This window comes from Furipterus horrens, unplaced genomic scaffold (genome assembly GCF_987537825.1).
Source record: "Furipterus horrens unplaced genomic scaffold, mFurHor1.1.pri manual_scaffold_6, whole genome shotgun sequence".
NCBI lineage: Eukaryota > Metazoa > Chordata > Mammalia > Chiroptera > Furipteridae > Furipterus > Furipterus horrens.
The window spans coordinates 182,226,896-182,235,778 of record NW_028327176.1 but is presented as its reverse complement, the minus strand read 5'-3'; the positions used below and the strand labels follow the sequence as shown (position 1 = coordinate 182,235,778).

Here is an 8,883-nt window from a genome sequence, read left to right as displayed (position 1 = left end):
TCAAAAAACACATCGGATCACAAATGTCTTACAATATATTCTTTTACTATGTTATTATTTAACTCTTTGCCAGTCCAACCCAAGAAATGGAGAAACTCAGTTACAATGTAAACCACTGGAGCAGAATCCTGTATGCAACTGCACAGTAAGACTCATTTATTCAATGGATACTTATTGAGCATAAATATCAATGCATCTTATTGATGCTAAGAAATGCTTTTTTTCCCCTCACAATTTATGAATGTATCTTAGAGAAGGTGATGTCAATTTTATTGACAGGATTTCTTTTCTCGGTGGTACATTAAAAAAATATTGTCTTTGTAAAGTATATGATTATCTAAGCACTATGCTGTATACCTGAAACTAACATATAATAACACCGAATGTAAAAATAATAAAAGAAACAGTATATTCCTTTAAAAAAAATCTTCACCTAAGGACATGCTTATTGATTTTAGAGAGAAGGGAAAGGAGAGAAACATTGATGTGAGAGACATCAGTTGGCTGCCTCTTGCATGCACCCCAACTGGGGACAAAACCTGCAACCTAGGTATGTGCCCTGATCAGGAATCGAACCCGCAGACTTCCGCTTAGTAGGACGATGCTCCAACCAACTGAACCACAATAATTAAGGCAGAAACAGTGTATTTCAAAAGTATCTTAAATTTGATGAAATAGGAACTCATCAATATCATTGAAGTTGCAGTTCAAACGTTGCATTTTCTGAGAGGCTTCCAGAAGCATCTCAGTCTAAGGTGATCCAACCACCACCCTGACTTTCCCATCTTGCTGATCACATCTCTATGGAGACCACATCTCTTGTGCTCACTGCTTGGCCTAAAATAGCATCAAGCATTATTCCAGGCACAGCAGGTTCTCAATAAATGGCTCTGGAATGAAGAAAAGGTACCATTTATTGAGCAATTACGGCATGCCAGACCCTGAACTATATGTCCTACAGAGGAAAAATTCCTGTATCCTAGCAACTCGCAAGATGGGGGGCCTATAGCAGGTAAGTGGAGAAGCCAGGACGAGACCTCAGCTCAGCCTAACTTCAAAGCCAGACACAGACACCACGTTATATTGTGCATCACATACAAGCCCTGGAAAGTTCTATGCTAAATTCTGTGACTGATCCAAAGATGTACGAAAAGGTCCCAGAAGCCACAGAGGGGGATAAAGCTGTTCCCCTGCCCTTGAAAGGTAATATTTACCCACTGGATCACCACCTGCCCCTGTTTTCCTAAGTGCTTTCTGCATAAGGCCCTGTGATAACACAGAGGTGGAGATGCCTCCATCTCTGCCCAATAAGTTGAGGAGAGGCTCCAAGCAAGAGGTGGAGGTTTACACTTCGCATGGAAGGTTCCTTCACTGGTGAGAGTGGGACAGCCCACCAAGGGCTCTATGAGTTATCTTGAATGACAGGGACCTAGGGTATATAGGGGAGGAGCTAGAAGAAAAGTAGGCACAAGACCCTTGAGTGCCATGCTCGGGGGTCTGACCTTTGCTTCCTGTGATCAATGATCTTCATCAATGACCTATTTCAACGTGGGCTTTATTCCATCCCAGCCAAGCCTTTCTCTCCGTTCAGCATCTAACCCGAGGAAGAATGTTGAAATTGGGTACTGCCATTCCTATATCAACTGATTTGTTATGTCTAACAGAGTCTTCTAACCGCAGTATAAAGACAAAATAAAGAGGACCAGCTGGAAAAAAGAGGAACAAAGGAGATTTGGTTGTAAGTTAGTATATATCACTCAGATAAAGCCTATGAAGTGTGTCATTTTGGGTCTCCATGAAAGTACTGAAGGAGATCACAAACATGAAATGTTTCCTTTAGAACAGAATTGGCCAAATCCAGCCTACAGCCAGCCTGTTTTGTGCGGCTCTCAAGCAAAGATTGGTTTTTACATTTTTAAAGGGTTGCAAACAAACAGAATACGTGAGAGACACACACACGGACCACAAAGCCTAAAATACTATCTGGCTCTTTAAAGGAAAGCATTTACCATCCCCTGACCTAGAACTTACCACCCTCCCCCATCTGTAGTCAGGGTCATTCAAGTGCTTGATGTGACCAGACACATAGAGAACTAGATCTGCTTACCACTTCAATTATTAGAGCTAATTTCATGGTATGACTTATTGATTTAGTAATTCCTCTTATGAGAATTCTAAAGCTTTAGCCATTATTAGACTCACATTCATTTTTAACTTAGTCTTGGATACTTATTTTTTATATATTATTTATTTTATTGTTGTTCAATTACAGTTGTCCCAATCCCCACCCTGTCCTGTTGCTCTCTTCTGCCCCACCCACCTCCCCCCTCTCCCACAGTCAATCCCCACCCCGTTGTCCGTGTCCACGGGTCCTTTATACTATTTCCTTGACTAGACCCTTCCCTTTCTTTCCCCCGTTCTCTTCCTCCCCCTACCCCTCTGGTCACCGTCAGTCTGTTCCTTGTTTCCGTGTCTCTGGTTCTATTTTGCTTGTTTGTTTTGTTCATTAGGTTCCACTTATAGGTGAGATCATATGGTATTTCTCTTCTGCCTCCTGGCTTATTGTCTTGGATATTTTAGAAAGATGTCCTTCTCACACTTGAGGACTTGCTAGCTTTCGGCTAAATGCTGTAACGCCTCGACTTTCCCAATGCTGGTGATAAGTGGCTTCTGTAGACTGCACAGCACACTGGTTATTAAAGGTCACTGAAACAACTTTCTTAATTAGAGACCCACGAAAACCAACTCTCCTCCCATCAGGTCAGTACATCAAGTGGGCGTTGCTGGAATCTTTTTAAAACTTAGCCTAATATCATGGCTCTTGAAGAAGCCTTTTCTCTAAGGTGATATGGGAAGGAGGAAAGAAGAGGAGGGGTTTAGAATTTTGGTTCCATGAAGTCAGCCTACTTCGATTATCCATCACACAGTCATTCAGTATTTACCAAAAGATGTTTAGGTTTGGAAATTTTTACTGGGCTTGTAGCTCATTGAAAAAACATTTTTTTGGTAAACTGTATACACAGATTAGAAGGATACTCAAACATGCCTCAAAAATGAAAACCATTCTAGATAAAGTGCACAGTCAACCCCTAATCACTGGGATGGGAACCACCCAGGCTTACTCAAAGCCATTCTGTGGCATCTGGATAACCCGGGCCCCTTGCTAGGACGGTTAGGCAGTATTTCTATCATCTCGGCCAAGCAGCTGTTGCTTTTCATCAGCGTGAGCAACGTAAAGAGGAACATGGAGTCATCTCTTAATTACTTGAAAGCTGGCTCCGCAGTCACCTCTACTTGGCAGAGATGCGCATGGCTCTGAATGCCTGATTGGACTCGGGTCAGCTTTTCATTTTATAAAGCAGGTCGATGCAGGCTGATGAAAACATTGTATTTCAGATGCCTGCCACATGGGCGTACTAGGCTGCTGGGGTCTCTGTCTCCGAAAATGTTTCCATTACCATTCCTACTTGAATACATGAGCATTTTGCCTTAGAAACCACATTTTTCCTAAGTCAAAAGATACTGTGATTTTTTTTCCTTGAAGAGGGAACCATTGCATTTCATTAAAAATATGCCTCCACGCCACCATCATTCTAGGCAGTGCAGTTCAGAGGAAAGAGCAGTGAACCTGGGTTAAACCATGGTTCTGCTAACGGAGGGCTGTGTGACCTCCAGCAAAACCAGTCATTCCTGAGATTTGGTTTATCAACAACTATCACCTTCAAGCGCACAACATGCCAACCTCTGCGAATTACTTCATTCATTGTCATCAATGTTCAGCGTGATGACTCCAGAGAGAAAGGCCATTACTTCCTAGATTACAGAGGAAGAAATGAGTAAAGGTGAGATAATCCAGAGAGAGCAATCAACTATGAGTATTATGTTTTCCTGATTATAAAAGAATCTAGTTTAAGTAATTTCCTACAGGGGCAAAGGTCGCAGGGCTAATGAACTGCAGAGGCAAACTGCACACAAGTCGGCTACTTCCAAAGCTCTTGCTCTTAACCTCTAGCACTTTCCTAAATCTTTAAACTGTCGGGGCTGAGCTAGATGATCCAAGATTTAGCCTAGCCCCTACATTCTACCTTTACTCTTCCACGGATCTAATCGTCCCAGAAAAGAATTAAAAGATGACAACTGTTTAAAGGACCAACAACCAGCAACGAAAGGCAGGAGGGGAGAGAAACCGGCCAAAAAATGGACTGCGGCCATTAAGAATCAGAGTACAGATCCAGAAATTGCTTTTAGTTTATTAAGGGTTCAAAAGGCACAATGCTGCTGAAGCAGTTCCCATATTTATGTGTCAAACCACGAACCATTAAATCTTAATTAAATCACTTTAAAAACTCATATCCGTAACAGGAGGAGAACAAAACAGCACTGGTTATTTTTAGGTTTGAAAAATTATTGCCACTTCCTTCCTACTGGTTTGTTAACAAGCGATCATTCAGACTCTTTGAAGTACAGATTGAATGAATTTCCCATGGCAATCTTTAAGCTTGGATTTGGTAACAATCATTTCTATTCAAGGCACTGAGGGAAGCTGGTGCCCAGGGGAAAGCTGGAGATGAGCAGGAAAATGTTGGGCAAGGGAAAGCAGGATTGGGCATGGTTCTGACAGACAGAGCACCGTTTCTGGCTGTGCTTGGACCCCAGCAGAGAGGTCCAGGCAGCAGCCCCAGGAGAGAAAAGTCAAGCGATGCAGTGCCGGCCGCGGATGCTCTGCTGAGGATGAAGCCAGTGAGGTGGTTTGGTGGCTTAGACAGAGGGCTTCAAATAGGACAAGGCGTGTGGTACTGGGAACCAGAGGGTCTTTTATTAAGACCTTTTGAGACTTTTGTCTCAAAGTCTTAAATACTGTAGCACAAATAAATACCATGAGACTGGGTGGAGGTGGGGTGGAGGATTGAGCAGGAAGCTTTAGAAAATATCTGGTTCATATAAATCACTTGATGAGGGAGGCAGCCAAGGCCACCTGAGGTGGAGGAGCTTGCTGGGGACTCACCTGGCAAAGCCCAAGTTACAATGGAGTTTTCTTATTCCTCGACGCGATGGGTTTAGAGATGTTTTCATAGCGTTTAATCAAAGTCCAAAGTTGATAAGTTCTTTAAAAGTATACCCACTACAGAAAACTGGGAAGCCAGAAGATGCCGATGTTAACACTTGATAACCACTTCTATAGCGTTACATGACCTAGCTCGGCCTGCACTTCTGTTCGGTGACAAATCTGACCTAGAGACAACATTCTGGTCTCCGCCTGGTTTAAATAGGAAACACCAGGTAGTTCTGTATGCAATCTGTCGGAAAACCCCGAAACCAACTCTGCCTCTGAGAGCGACAGCGTCCTTTGTGACGCCAGCTGGATACAGCCTCCCACGGGACGCACACAGCGATTTCAAAAATATGTGCAGTAGCCGCGGCCACCTGAGGGGGGTAACAAAGGGAGCGCCGAGGACCAGAACTTAATGAAATACCGGCTCTGCAAACAAGACTCCACCAGCACATTTTTAAAGTCACCAATCTCATTGTTTCCATTGAACGGGATAAAATTGAACGGTTTAACGGCTTTCCCCAATTGGACCCTCCTTAGGTTTCTAGTTTAAGAACCAGATTCATCAGGGGACACAAGGAGGGGCGGGCTGCCGGCGTCACCCGCAGACCCCGACTGTCCCCCACAGCCAGAAAGGTCGGCGGAGTCCCCGAGGAGACCAGGGGCTCCCTTTTAGCCGCGTTACATTGGAGCCATCAGCTCCCGACGCCCCCTGCCCCCGCCCCAGGCGCCCTGGCGGAGCTGGGCCACCAGGGCCATTGCTACAAAGGCAGGGATCCTGCAAGCCCGACGCGCCGGGCGCCCTGGCCTCCGACTCCCGCCGCGGTTCACCCACCGGTGCTGGGGGCCAGCGGCGGGCCGGTGTTCGGGACTTGCCCTCGGTGGCTGGCGGTCGGTCCCGTTTGGGGGCTGTCCTGTTTGAGTGGTGGGGCTGGGTTTGGCCGCTCTCCGGGGTTCTCGGAGGAGCCAACGTTGCAGCCGCCCGCGCTGCGGGTGCAGGGTCGGGAGCGCGGGGCCGCCAGGTCGAGGCTGCGCCCGGGCTCGGGGCTGGGAGCCCGGTCGCCCCCTCCAGGCGGCGGCGGGCAGCGGCGGAGCCCGGGTCTCCGCGGCGGGGGTGCTCCCCAACACCGTCTGCCCCCACCCAGGAAGGCGCGCGCAGGGGAACGGGACCCCGGCATCCTGCTCCGCCCGCCGCCACCTGCTGACCTGGGGCTCCTTCCCATCCCTCGGGGCTCCCGGAGTGCGGTCCCATCGCTTGAAAGGGACCGCTGGTGTGAAGGCAAAGCCGGCGCTTACCCGGAGAGGGGCGGCCCGCTGCGGGGGCCGCGCTCGCAGGTCCGGTCCGGGAAAGGGCGAACGCGCAGCTCCGGCTCTGGCTCCGGCTCCGGCTCCGGCTCCCGCTCGGGCGCCCGCCGAGCGCCCTGCACTGCCGCTCCGGCTCGGACTTCCTCTTTCTGGAGCTTGGCCCCGCCGCTCCTCTCGGCCGCGCCCCGGCCCGCCCCTCTCAGCGCCCAGAAGCGGGCTCCGCAGGCCGCGAGCAGCGGATCCCCCCTGTCCCGCCTCCCCTCTGCCCTGGAGCAAGAAAGGTGGGAAGGAGGAAAGAGAGCGAGAGAAATCGAAAGAGATTAAGCACTTGGACTTGTCTCTGGAGGCTTGCCAAAGTGAGCAGTCAAATTACAGCCCCTGGGGGGAAATTTAAAAAAAAAAAAAAAATCCTGCTACTGTTTTTGCAGACACATCACTTTTCTTCATTTTCCAGGATCTTCAGGGGTTTTGCTTTAAAATAACACCAAAAATAATTCTTCTAAGTCAACGGTCTAGTATTACACAGAAGCTCTGGGGAAATATGTGAAAAGAGGAGGAAGCTCACTTTTGTGCAGGCATCATTACCCTAATCACCTGAGTTAATGTACCAAATAACCTTTGCTTAGCGAAAGTGAAAAAGAGCCAGATAGATGTTTAAAGGCACAGCTGTGTGGTAAGATTATAATGAGTCAAAGGTGCCTATAATGACAGTCAAAGGCACGCAGAATGATTTAACACCTCTCTTCCTTAAAAGGCAGACATAACATACCAGGTTTGCCTACTGGTTCCATTAGGCTTTGTAATTTGTAAGAATGCGCTTCTACATTACTTGTTCTTGGGCTTTAACGTAAGCAGTTACTAGCTGTGTGGCCTCGAGGGAATTACTTTGCCTCTCTGTGCCTCATTGCCTTCATCTGTAAAATGGGGAGAATGATGATGCTCAGGAAGGGCTTCGGAGAGGACCTGACACATAATAAAGCCTGGCTAAGTGTTAGATATTATTGTTGTTGATTTACCCCTTTTATCTGTTTTTACGCATGTATATAGTAATGGAAATTATAATAAAGATTTGGAGCAAAATAAGGTTTTGTGCAGGAGGGCCATACAGTGGCACAGTTCTCTCCCTACAACGTGCCATTTATGTTCTGTTTTGTCATTTATTTTGTCTCCACAACTGACTGGTATTACCTAACGCCCCGAGGCTGGGTTATGCTTGGAATACACTCACCAGCCCTGGCTGGTTTAGCTCAGTGGATTGAGCGTCGGCCTGCGAGCTAAGTGTCGCTGGTTCGATCTTCCAGTCAGGGCACATCAGAGAAGGAAAACTCTGACTCCAAAAAACCTCCGCTGCCTTGCGGCACACCTCTTCAGGGGAAAGGCTAAGGGAGTAAACCCCGACAGAAAATCCGGAGCCGGAGTCCCTAAGGCGGTTTGACGTTGTAGTCAACACCGGCAACTCCTGCGGCGCACCTGAAGCCAAGCTGTATTGACTCCGTCTTTCCCTTGGACCCTTCAGCTGCGAAGAGAGGGGGGGTCTGCTGCATGGGCAACAGCAGATCCTCCATATCACCCTGCCCAGGCTCTGTAGCTTCAGCTTCACTGGAGAGGACACTCCAGCGTCATCACAAGATGTCGATTCATCACGGGAGGAGACAGATACCATGTCACTCCCGAGTCGAACTGCACAGCCATTCTCGGCAGTGCAGATAGACTCTTAAGAAGCTACACCATCGTCTCTCGAGACGGACGGCTGCCGACGACGACTCACCACAAACGATTTGCGGTGGGATGACAGCATTTGCCACCTTCAAAGCGGTTTCTGTTGGTCTTGCAATAAACCTTGTGAGGTCTGCGGCACAGGCGCTGGTGTCCTTTCGCAGACAGGAAACGGAGCCTCAGGAGGCGTCATCAGACCCTCTCCAGTACCCTGCCCGCCACCCCATCTAGGTGGTTACTTGCAATAGAAGTGAGCAGAGTGCCTCTCACCTGTACAGCACATTTTGGTCTCCTTCAACCCTGTGAGCTACGTGCTGGCCCTCACTGGACGCTCAAAAGGCCTAAGGCTCGAAGAGGCAAATTGATCAGCGTGTCTGCGTCTGACAGCTGGGGGTTGGGGGACCTTGGTGGGGAAGGGTTTCCTGATTCCCTGCAGTCCACTCACTCTGCTCCTCTGTGCCCTGGCCCCATGTAATCACCCAGTTCTTAGCGCAGATGACTGCAGAGTAAAGCAGTGTGATCTGATCACCAGCTGCTTACCTGAGGCAGATAACAATTCTGACCTTCGGTTCTTTATCTATGGGATGGTGCCCAACCCACTTCACTTCACCTCGGTTCATCAGTTAGGTGGGACGTGGGAAGTGGAAACAGGCGTGGGAGATCTCTCACCGACACTGAGGGCCAAGTACAGTCCTGGACATCAGCCCCCCCGCGCCATTCCTCGTTCCCAGATAAATGCGCCCTGCTCATGGCAGAGTGCTCTTGAAATCACCTGTCTGCTACACTGTGTATCTAGTTGATCTGTGTGTGCC

General features: G+C 48.3%; 1 long non-coding RNA gene across 2 annotated transcripts; it reads right to left on the bottom strand.

The window, feature by feature from the left end:
• Positions 1 to 3,311: 3,311 nt before the first annotated feature.
• LOC150007953 (uncharacterized) lies at positions 3,312 to 6,536 on the bottom strand. 2 transcript variants are annotated; one of them, XR_016511862.1, is made up of 3 exons: positions 6,347 to 6,536; positions 5,006 to 5,132; positions 3,312 to 3,813 (listed from the first exon to the last, which is right to left on the bottom strand). It is a non-coding gene; the product is annotated as an uncharacterized LOC150007953 (long non-coding RNA). The 2 variants fall into 2 exon arrangements; XR_016511861.1 differs by lacking the exon at positions 6,347 to 6,536 and adding an exon at positions 5,886 to 6,108.
• Positions 6,537 to 8,883: the final 2,347 nt, after the last annotated feature.